Below are 13,334 nucleotides of genomic sequence, written 5' to 3' on the forward strand. Positions count from 1 at the left end.
TGTCTTTCTTGAATACACTTAACTTCATTCAGCTGGAAATAAAACAGTTACATGGTGATGACAGTATGTTAGTGAGGAAGATAATGACGATGATGATGATGATGATAATGAGGAGGAGAAGAGATCAATAGAGAAATGAATAATAAGGAAAAGTATAAAGAGTTTGATGACTAAATAGGTAAGAGCAATAATATGATGACAGTGATGATGATGATGACGACGACGATGACGACGATGATGACGTCAACAACAACAGTCACAGTAGTAGAAGTGGCAGCAGTGGTTTGGTGGCTGTAGTGGTTGTAGTGGTGGTGGTGGTGGTAGTGTAGCATAAAGAAACAGATAAAAAAGATGATGGTAATAATGTATATCATTCGAAGTTTTGATGTCACACATAACTAATACTGATATCAAGTTTTGACAACAGTATGATGCCAGAGAGAGACTGCTTCATACAAATGGACAGACAGGTGCAAACTGTCTCTCATTTAATTAATCATTTTGACTAAAGTACACTCACCAAACGATACAAATGAACACAGAACACAGCAGACAACACAGAACCTGAACCATAATGCACACAATAAAAATATAAACTGTCACATTTTACAACAGTAAAATACATAATTCATTTTATAATATAAACATAACACAAACACAATCTTCTAAAGAAGTAGTTATTGTGCAGTTACTTGATCTTTCTGAAGCAGCAGTCAATTTTTCCTCAAATCACACCCTTATGTAAAGATACTCAAATGCGCCGTGCGCATGCGTAGTCTCACGCATGTGTGGAATTAAACAAGCAAGCGTTCCCGCTTTAATCTTTCTCTTTTACGGTCGGCCGACCATGAGCACGGACGTGTCAAGAGTGTCTCTAATACTCCAACCTGGAGACAGTCTCTTTACGTGTTAAGCTGTCTCTCTACATCTTTCGGACTTACACTCGACAGCTCGCTTACAACTACAGAACAACGTCTCAATAACTATGCTCATACACAACAGAAGCTGTAACAACAAGAACTAAAGATATGTATATATTTACCACCTGAATAAAGTGTTGTTTAAGTTGATAGTCTGGAGTTCAGCATTCCATTATATTCTATAATTTTATAGTAGGAAAGTCAGGTATAACATCCAAAGATGAACAACCCACTTTCTACTAAAGTGTATTGCAGATTTTTAGTAATATAATTTAATGCTTAAAATTTTTGAAAAATGGTCAAAGAAAGTATAATGTCATTCCTGGTCATGCTATACACAAGTATGATTAATAATACACAGTAAGCAATAGTTTGTGTTTTTTTTAAGTTTCCATACAAATTAAGTCAAACATTTTTATATGATCATCATTGCATAAAATAATGTTGAGATAACCTATCCTAATATGAAAGAAAAGATAGTTACATTAGAAACATGTAGTCTTAGATACACAATTCTGAATGAAAGCCAAGGTCTATAATCATAGCTGAGTCAGGACAGATCTGAAATTTAAACAATAACACAAGCACAGCACACAGCATATAACAGAAAACACACAACAAAACTCAGTCTGGCATACAATACACACTACATATCATAGTGTGCACAGAAACACAGCATAGTAATATCACAATAAAGAAACATATTTAGCTTATTTTTTTATACTTCTGTATTGAATCAATTCTAACCTAACTCATTACTGGTTTAGTACCATTCCATGACTCTTTGATGATTTTTGTAAACTTATTTTTAGGAAGGAGATATAATTCAACACCAACATTTGGCTCTTGGTGTCTCAAGTGGAGTCCTCTTTGTTACAAGCTTTTGGATCAGTTCTTTGGTATTGATGTGTTCCTTGTTTCTGTATCTTCCTTGTACTGTGCCATGGCTTGTTAGCTGGTCAGGTGAAAATTGTTCTCAAGTTGTTGCTAGATAAGCTAGGTGCATAGATCTCTGAGTAGTGCCTTGATTGGCAACTGTCTTTGATGATAGTGATGTTATTGTATTATAGCAGAAACTTTGCTAAATAATAGGATAGCCCTTTTTTTATTTTTAGTATACAATCAATAGGCTGTGTGGTAAGAAGTTTACTTCCCAACCACATGGCTCTGGGTTCAGTTCCACTGCATGGCACCTTGGACAAGTGCCTTTTACTGTAGCACTGCACTGGCCAAAGCCTTGTGATTGAATTTAGTAGATAGAAACTGAAAGAAGCCTGTCATATATATGTATGATATGTGTGGGAGTATGTTAGTGTCCCCTTGTCTAGGCATCACATTATAGTCATAAATGATTGTCACTGTCATACAAGCAGTGTCATCCATTTCCCATATTCTGCAAGAACATTTCTGCTCATGGGGAAATATTACCTTAGGTGGAAACAGGTAAGGGTTGGCAAATGGAAGGGCATCCAGCCATAGAAAATTTGCCTCAGTAAACTCTGACCTATGCAAGCATGAAATATTGGACATTAAAATGATGAGGAGGACATGTGAAATGACTCTCAATTTTGTGCCTTATCAACTTAAACTGCAATGGTTTAGTCTGACAGAGAACTTCTGAGCCAAGAAATGAAAAACTGATGGTCTTGAAATATGGGCAATGAGGCAGGGATGTCATGGCAGACATGGTTGAAGAGTTTGCTATGTCAAAAGCAATTACATTACTTTTAGCAAAATTTTCAATGGTGAGGTGTCACAGAAGCATGGGTTAGGTTATCAGGCTTCTTGTAGCATTGGCTATACCAAAAATCTTTCAATAATGTGTGAGTCCCAAAAGGATGAGGGTTTGTTACTGCTATAACTGTATCCAGGAAAACCCTACTTCTTTGGAAAAGAATATCTCAAAATGTTGGGTTATTTCCCAATGCTTATAGTCTGATAGTTACAAGAAGTCACTTTGTTGAGTTGGTATAACTGAAGAAAGTTGCAATTTGAGAGGCAAGCAAGCTTCCCTCACAAGAGAACCAATAGCTTTCATGATGCAAAAGCAGATGTTCATGAGAGAGCATTCTCAGTTGGAGCTGTTAGGTGACTTCCTGTATATTAATGAAGAAGAGAACGATGCTTGAACATCAATGCCTTTGACTGTCTGATGTTCAGGAGCAAAAGTACTTTTGGTCCCTCCATCATAATTAACATGCATAATAGTCAAAAGGAAAAATTTGCATTCCTTTAAAACCGCACTCAAGTGACTTCCCCACCTTCACCTCTATTCCTACCTTTTGGTACTTACTACCTCTCAAATTTGCACCCTATTCGTAATTAATTCAAGCATTCAAATGTTATTGCCAATTATAGTTGTTATAAAATCTTTTGAATGTGCAGCATTGAAGGCAAAGATTTTAAGAACTGGAGACAATAAGAATTGAAATGTAAAAGGTCAGCTGCTTTAGCAAATTAAATTGTGTAAAATAGAGCTTTAAGCTAAAATTCATTTGAAAATACTGTAATGATCTCTGTTTACATTAATTAAAAAAGATATTCCATCTTAGTCAGAATTTCAAATTCATGACAAGTTGATATTTAGACTGTTGAGAAGATAAATGTGCAAACACCTTAATTTCAAATGAAACATTTCTATAATATAGGTGTGTGTGTGTGTGTGTGTGTGTGTGTGTGTGTGTGTGTGTGTACATATTCTGATATTTCTGCTGCATTTATATTCTTTCTTTATATATCAGATTTAATTAAAAATTTCCACTATCAAACTTTTATTAACTTGAACTCAAACCAAGCTTACTTTATGCACAAAAGAAACGGTTAAAATTCCTTTCTTCACTTAACTGTCTTCATCGCACATTAAACTAAAGTAATATAAGTTCAATTACATACCAAGGATGGCCAATATCTATATGTATGCATGTATGTATTATGAATGTTTTCATGTATTATGTATTTATGTATGCATGTATGTATATATTTATGTGTATATATATTATTGTTATAATTAGTATTAATTAAATAAAATATTATATTCTTACATTCATTTCACCCACTTTACCAGTCAGTTTCACACAGGGTTTGAGATAACCCTGGCATTGCTAAGATTGTCATAGTTTCTATTTGAAACTTATTTGTAAAGCAATGGATAGAATACAATATTGTATGATATTAGTAATACGATATGTATTCTATTAATCAATATATGAGTACATGTTTTTCCTGATGAGCTTAATGTATGAATATTGACTAATGAATTTGTATATTAATGGATAGCATTCTGAGTCACATTTTTTCTTTAAAAACGAACTCCTTTTATAAGGATGGCCAGAATAGATGTAATTTGTGACACAGCTTTATATACTATTCTCTCTTGAAAATTTAATATATTTAAATTTTAATATATTGTCTGTGAATTTTCAACTTCATTTCTTCTATTCCTTCACATGTTTGGATTAATAACTCTCTCTCTGTTTGTCTCTCTCGCTCTCTATGTATATATATATATACATGTGGGACTTGAACCCACATCCCTTTGTTATTATTTACAGAATTATAAAACTCGACACTGCTTAACAAAACCGTTCACACCAAAAGTACATAAAGTTTGTTTACAAAAACAACTATGAACTAATATAGTTCTTAAATTTGACAGAAAGGAGCAGGCTGGGTTGCTGGTGTAATTGGTAACACACTCAGTCATGTTAACAAAGGGATGTGGGTTCGAATGTTATGCATATGGGAAAGCCTACTTTTTCTGTCAAGGGCTTATATGCCCATTATTATTATTTACAGAATTGTAAAACTCAGCACCACTTAACAGAACTATTCACACTGAAATATATAAATATATATATATATATATATATATACATATACATACATATATATATACACACATACATGTGCTTGTATAGTTATTTGCACACACACACACACACACACACACATGCATAAGGACAAAAGTAAAAGTACACATCTCTCATTTTGATCTTTTACACTTTTCCCTTGCTTTATCTATTCCATAGCAACTAAATTAATATTTGTACTAATTACAAACACGTGTATATATAATATATTCCGAGTGATTGAGAGGGATGCATGTTTGTGTGTGTGCATGCATGCGTGTGTGTACATGTGCATGTGTGTGTGTACGTGTGCATGTGTGTGTCTGCATACATATGTATGTGAGCTTGTGTACTCAGCAGATTGACAGACAGACATATAGGAATTGTCAATACACAATATATCTTACTTTCATATGTCCATCTTTTTACTGATTTACATCATTTATGGAAAAACGCCAAATAACTGCTAGAAAATGTCACTTAATACTGTGCTCAACAGAAAATATGTGTGATATGTCATCATTCTATGTTCCATTAATAGTTAATGGACCACATGATTGGTGATATCTGCTCTTTTCTTAAGTTGAAGATTTAGGAGTAGCATCATTCCTTCAATAAACTGTCATAAGAAGCAACAATAAGAGATCCGTGTTCCAAACACTTTATTTAAAGAATGTTGTTAAAGCTCAACATTCATCTTAAGTAAGGGAAAGAACTAATCCACCACATGATACTTAAGATGTTAAAGGTGTTTAGAAAGTAGTGTTTATTTATAACTGTGTTGTATAAGTACAACTGCTGTTATAAGAGTAGGTACAAAACTATTTCAGTATCTCCTTTTTAGAAATGATTTTTTCTGTTATAGCTGCAGAAAGGCAATTTATTATGTATGAAAAAACAAACAAAAAAAAACACACAGAAGCCATTTTCTTTGGGTGTGCTGATTATATAGTCTGGTAATGAACTAATCTCCAACCCATATTACTTCAGTTTTAAGTTTTTCATCTTTAAGGAACATCTTTGTCTCATACTCTAATTAATATTGTATCTAAAAACCAATCAGTATAAGATTTACATGACAGTAGAAACACCAACATTTTTATTCAATCTGATATCGCTAAGTGAAATGGAAATGTAATGACATCAACACAGATTAGTTCTTGATTTAAGAAAATAAAGCAACATTGAGATTCCATATAGTGAACATCAATACAAATATTAGTCATTGTTAGTCATTCCCTGTCCCTGCTTGATTCTAATAATTGACTGAATTCATGTCTCAATATTTTTCTATGACATTTAAATTTGAAGAAGAAAATCCCCTTCAATCATGAATGATCAGGGGATTGCACCTAGAAAGTTCCCCTTTGAGGCACAAGTCTGGGCAAAGTTGTTTATGGAAGACTAGCAGTCGTCCATGCCTACCAGCCTCCCCTCTCCATGCCACCAATGTTATCCAAGGGAGTGGACTGGAATAAGGTGAAATAAAACATCTTGCTCACAAACACAACACGCAGCTTGGTCTGGGAATCAAACTCACTACCTCATGATTGCAAGCCCAGTGCTTTAACCACCGAGCCATGCACCCTCACATAAAAATATGATCCATTTAAGTTTAATTGCTTTGAAACCCCTCTAGTATGATCAAATTCTGTTTGTTTGAAGGTTGTACCTGTTCCACCCCTTACTAATTTAACCCCAGACACAAAATCTATTGCTATACCTAATCAGTGGATAACTGTGCAGATTCACTGTGGAGAACATAGGTCATAGTTACAAAAACCAAAAACTATATGCAATGTTTTATCATTAATTTCTCAACCCTAAACAATATTTACAGATTTCTTGACACTTTTCCTCTATCAGCCATAGAAGAGCTAATACACAATATTGCAACATTTTTATTTTAGTAAGGTGCTTATTATCAACTACCCTTGACAATTAAAGACCACCCTGACACTACTTTCAAGCCCCAGGACATAAGTATCAGTATTTCCTAAGAACCATTGTGCCATGTTTTCAACAAGTAATGATCTGAATTATCTTACAACATTAAATCTACTTATTGTATTTAGAAGACATTATTTTATGTAGTAACTCAATTAACCCTTTTGATATCAACCCACCTGAAAACTGCCTCTGGCTCTGTAGTACAAATGTCTTGTTTTCAAAAGTTCTGAATTAAAATCGTCCACCAAACCTTAGTGACAGTTTATGTTTCTAACACTAGCTTAATGATTTCACTAACTACTGAGCGGCTGTGTGGTAAGTAGCTTGCTTACCAACCACATGGTTCTGGGTTCATTCCCACTGCATGGCAATGGTTGATGTTATTTGAAAAAAGAAATTCTCAGGAGCAAATTTAGGCAAAAGTGTGATGTTTATGGTATAAGAGGATGAAGAGAAGAAGAGAGACAAATTACATCAAATTAGGGTGGGTAGAGATGAAATATATTAAGTAAACAAAATCTTTTTATTTTTTATCTTCTTTCACTTGTTTCAGTCATTAGACTACAGCCATGCTGGGGCATTACCTTGAGAAAGTTTTAGTTGAATGAATCTACCCCAGTACTTATTTTCTGAAACCTGGTACTTATTCTATCAGTGTCTTATGCTGAATCACTAAGTTATGGAGATATATAGATTTGGCCTCTCATGCCTACTCTACATAGCCTCAAACAGACCAAAGTCTTGTGAGTGGATTTGAAAAAGAAGCTCATCTCATATGCGTGTGTGTGTGTGTGTGTGTGTGACAACACAGGTTGTCAAGTGGTGGTGAGGGATGGACACAGATAAACACACACAGGGTAAGCATTAGAGCCCAAATCTAGCCATTTTGAGCACAAAACAGGATATTTGGTTTGGATATGGCCATTTAAATACTCTAGGGTTAAACTCAGTACTTGGCTGGTATTTTATTCTCTCATTCCTGGAAAGATGTAAAGTTAAGTTGATCTTGGCAGAGCTTGAACTTAGAAACTGCAACAAGGTCAGCATTGCCTTTCATCCCTTTGTAGCTGGAGGGAGGAAAGGCAATCTTACCCTCAAAAGAATTTGAACTCAGAATGTAAAGAATTGAAACAAATACTGCAAGACAATTTGTTTGATACTTGAATGGTTCTGCCAAAGACAGTAACAGCAAAAACAATCTTTATAACAATAATTCAGCTTATGAATATTTGAAGTGATGGTTTATACACAACAAACTTAGTGAAATAAATGCATATTCAACATAACTATATATAAGTACTCAAAATGTATAAATGCATCAACACAAGTGTGTATACACTTGCCTTATTAATATAGAAGGACAGTCAACGGTTGCAGAAAATTATAGACAATTTTGAATCATAAACTGTTAAATAATTTAAAGTAATGTCCAGTACAGGAGGCATGCAATTAAGATTAAGTTATGATTTACTTTGCTTTTGCAAACAATATTTACAGTATGTGACCAAGTGAAATATATTATCAAAGTGAATCATATACACATACATTCATGTATACATACTCAAAAATATACCCCAACACAAACTAACATCTGTAGATTTACATACAATCACAATGTAAAGCTTACAATGATAAATACATAAGAATTCATTTAACCATGTGAACTGAAAAAGAAGCATCTAAGTGGTTGCTTCATATGCTAGGAATAGTAGCTAAATCTCCTTCAAATTAAATCCTACCAACTTATATTTAAAAAGAAAGCATATTGCATAATATAATCTCATGCAATTTCAATTCATCTGAGAAAACTACTAGAGAGATGATCATGGTATTAATCTATAAATTCCTAGGTTATTTATCTCCATTCTATATAGATATTTCTCATATTTATATCTATATTATCTTTATTACAGTAACTGAAATGTATGTTATCTTTATTGAATTAAGTGAAAAGTTATCCAACCAACTGCATATTATAACTATTCAGGAATAAGACAACTAATGAAAGTCAGAGATTGAATGACTCAAAATGAATTATAGAGGAAACCACTAAAAAATACACTCAAAAGATAGGATTAGTTGTCCATAAACTTCTAATACTGATTTCAAATTTTGGCACAAAGCCAGCAATGTCAGGGAGAAGACTAAGTTGGTTCCAACAACCCCCATATTAAGCTAGAACTTATTTTATCGTCCCCAAAAGGATGAAAGGCAAAGTCAACCTTGGTGGAATTTGAATTCAGAACATGAAGGCAGATGAAATGCTGCCAACCATTTTGCCCAGCATGCTAATGATTCTACCAGCTCACCGCCTTAGAAACACCTAGTATTGAATTCTATCTAATATGGGCACAAGGATATAAATATATAACATGAGCACAAAAAAGTACAAAGTTTTAATATCGACACTTTGGCATAAATTTACAAATTTCTAATATGGACACAAGTTACTAATATGAATTCTAGGTAACACATTTTATAGTAAGATAAAGATGTGTGTCTGCGTGCATGTGTGTATGTGTAAACATCGAACAATGAGAATCAGTGCTCAACACTGCATTGATGGATAAAGATTCTTTATTTGTGTATTAAGGCTACCATTAGTTTCATGTTAAGAAAATATCTTAATTTTTAAGTTGATCATATGGAGAAATTGATGTTTGTCTCCATTTTGGATTAAAACACAAAACACACACATGCACACACATATGAATATAAATCCATTTTAATTCATCAGAAGGGATAAAGCATAAAACTCAATACATAAGAACTGAGAGTATTCTTTGATAAAGTATAACTAAAAGTTCTTTATTCCAGTACTCTGAGTTATATGTTTTTAATCGATTGGCTGGTAAAACTTTTACTTTAAAATTTTGGCTGTTTGAATATATTTTTGAAATATATGATAGTTATAAAGAAAACTTTTATCTTTATGATCTCAAAAACAAAATGAACAATGAAGCAAAATAGTTTAAGCTTTGACAAAAATTTTGACTACAGGCTTAACTTGAGAATTTCTCAGCTTCTATACAAAATGATTTTAACCTGGGACAAAAGTGAAAGTAATGTACTAAATGCAAGGACTTCCCAATTAGTGTGTTTAATTTTATTTAAAAAAAATTTTTCAGATTACCCCAAACTTATAAATATTAATCACTTGGAAATTGTTTAACATATAAATGATTGTACAAATGTATATTCAAATTCTCCTGTAATGCATAAGTTGCTTTCCCACTAACTGACTCACATGCAGCAGATTTGGCTTCATTTTTTTCCTTTCTTTCACCCACGTCTTAAGACTCGAAGTGTAATAGAAGGAGGAAAAGAGGAGCTCTAGAACACCAAAAGGTGAAGAAACCTTGACAGTAACTTTGTATATAAGAATGTAGCATAGGGAAGCTGGTTAAAGATCTGTAAGAGGCATTTATATTTTAGCAATAAAGTTGTTTTTTAATTCTTTTTTACTCTAGGCACAAGGCCTGAAATTTTGGAGGAGGGGCCAGTCAATTAGATCGACCTAGTATGCAACTGGTACCTAATTTATCAACCCCAAAAAGATGAAAGGCAAAGTCGATCTCAGCGGAATTTGAACTCAGAATGTAAAGACAGATAAAACACTGCTAAGCATTTTGCCTGGCGTGCTAACGTTTCTGCCAGCTCACCACCTTAAAGTTGTTTTTTAATTGACAAACACAGATACAACAAAATCAAAAGCTGGCATTAGGTGCAATCCAATTTGTAATAATAATAGATGCTTACTGTGCTGACTGAATGTTCCTTTCTGACATTTGCACAAAGTCACACATTTGGGGGGAAGGGTATTGACTGGTAATTCATTTTATCAACCATAAAGCTAAAGTAGAACTTCACTGGATTCTAAGTTCAAATAGTGTTGACATCCTCTCGGTTTTTCATCCTTTTATAAAATGCAGTATTTGACGATGTACTAAACAATATTCTTTCCTCAAAATGTGTGCCCCTGAGTCAAGGTTAATGTTACAAACTAACAATATTATTCTTTTGTTTTTGTTGTAATTGGGCAGGATTCCTTTTTTTATGTTCATTAATTATTCAAATGAAATTCTAAACTGATTGAATGATACTTCAAATCTTAATTTAAATACAGTGGAGGTGCATGCCTTCATGGTTAGGATATTTAACTTGTGATTGTAAGGTAGTGAGTTTGATTCTTGGCAGTGTGTTGTGTCTTTGAACAAGACACTTCATTCCATATTACTCCAGTCCAATCAGCTGGCAAAAAATGAGTAGTATTTGTATTTCAAAGGACCAGCCTTGTCACATTCTGTATCATGCTTAATCTCCCTGGGAACAATTGGGTCATCTCATAAATAATGCAAATTCTCAATTGTATGAAGTAATAGTTGGAGGGGGATGAGATAAACTACCTGAATCAACTTGCTATAAAAGCTGGTAATAATTTTGCCTTGTACTTATTCTTAGTGCATGTTTTGGAGAGTGCAGTTCGATTTTAACAGTTATTTTTTCGTTCAATAAAGGCAACAATGCAATGGAAAGTGCGAGGAATATCAATGCAGTATATGGAGATCAGACTATAAGTGTAAGCCACCGTCAATGGTGGTTCAAGAAATTCTGAGCCAGAAACTCCAGCCTAGAAAATGAGCCTCATCCTGGAAAATCTGTAGAGCTTGATGAGGACGTTCTGCAAACCCTGATGGAACAAAATCCCATTGTAACTGTTGAGAAACTAGCAGAGAAGCATGGATTTGGTCATTCAATCATTCGTTGACACCTGTGTGCCATTGAAAAAGTCAACAAATTAGGTCAATGTGTTCCTCACAAACTTTCCAAGTCTAATTGTGTGCAGAGAGTAAATGTATGCTCTTCTTTGCTGTCACATCTCATGAATGAAACTTCTTTTGGATCGAAAAGTGACTTGTAACAAGAAATGTTTTCTCTATAAAAATATCAAGTGCTGAAGATATTAGTTCGGGAAAGGAGAAACAACAGCACCCCAGGCTAAAGAAGGTCTCCACCTATGTAAGATGTTGTTATCTGTTTGGTGGGATATGAAAGCTTTAGTCCACTTTGAACTTTGAAACCCAAACCAAATGATAACAAAGGAGATCTACTGTGAGCAGCTTGAGTGGCTTAAGTCAGCGCTAGAAGGTAAATGACTATCTTTGGTTTGAAAACGAAAGGTGCTCTATTAAGATAATACTCAGCCACATACAGCGAGGATGACATTCCAAAGACTGGAGCAGTTTGAATGGGAAACGATGCCCCACCCACCATATTTGCCAGACATTGCCCCCATTTGATTATCATTTATTCTGCAGTCTTCAAAATCATTTGGACAGACAAAAAATATGAATTCTGTAGAGGAGGTCAGAACAGTACTTGTGTAGCATCTTTCGTCACGGACAAGTGAATTTTGGAAGAGGAGCCTTGCAAGTCTACCAGATAGATGGAAGAGCATTGTAGAAAATGAAGCAGAGTACATTTTAGATTAAAAAATAACTTTGTTTATCTTAATTTTGAAAAATAAAAGAAGTATAAAAAAAGCACATTATTTATGGGTTGACCCAATACATTAAGAATACACATCTGTGGAGTGTTCAGTTACTTGTACATTAATTTCACAAGCAGGCTGTTTTGTTGATCAAATCAACTGGAACCCTTGTTGTCATAACCAATGGAATGCCAAATTTGAAAACAATGTGTGGTGACAATTTGTAATTAAAATTCAAGTTTTGTCAGAAAGAAAATATTTACAATACACTGCTTGTGTACTTTAATAATATTTGATAATGTAAGCTTATAGTTACCTTTGACACTATTCTCTTAATTCCTGATTTAAAATGTTATTCCACTATATTTGGCTGCTTGTAAATTTTGCATTAGATATCTTTGCAGGATATTTTGGTAAATATAAAAACAAAAAGAAATGTTCTTTGGTAAAAATGTAGAAATTTATGAGTCACATGAATATGCTTTTATCAATAACAAAACAGTTATAGTGTATTTGGAGAGTTTGCAGTTGAGATTTACTATTCTGAAGGTTACCGACAGCTCTTCCAAAATGATGATAAATTAAAGATATATGTGAAATTGGTTCAGATGCAGGACTGTAGCAGTATAAAAGCAAGTCGAGTATAAAACCTGACAAATGTTGGCAATACAGCTGAAGGTACATGCCCACTGACTAGCATTTTTGTTTACTTTTATTGGTTTTAGCCACTGGACTGCTGCCATTTGGTATAGAATTTTAGAGCAATTCCTGAATATTTGGGTCAATCAGCTTAACTGTATATATATATATATATATGGAGGTTATGAGCGATAGAGGTTTCAGGTAATGCTGAGTAAGTGGTATGGATAGACCATAGTTAAGCTCCAGGTTCGGTGGTTATGCGGATTAGGGGTCCAATGTAGGTCATATATCAGCATGTGAATATAAGGATTTATTTTTCGTGATGAGATAAAAAACCAAGGCTGTGTGCATTATAGAGCATTTATAAATAGAAGGTCTTACAGCTGTAAGACCTTCTATTTATAAATGCTCTATAATGCACACAGCCTTGGTTTTTTATCTCATTATGAAAAGTAAATCCTCATATATATATATATATATATA

Source organism: Octopus bimaculoides, chromosome 18 (genome assembly GCF_001194135.2).
Source record: "Octopus bimaculoides isolate UCB-OBI-ISO-001 chromosome 18, ASM119413v2, whole genome shotgun sequence".
Classification (NCBI taxonomy): Eukaryota; Metazoa; Mollusca; class Cephalopoda; order Octopoda; family Octopodidae; genus Octopus; species Octopus bimaculoides.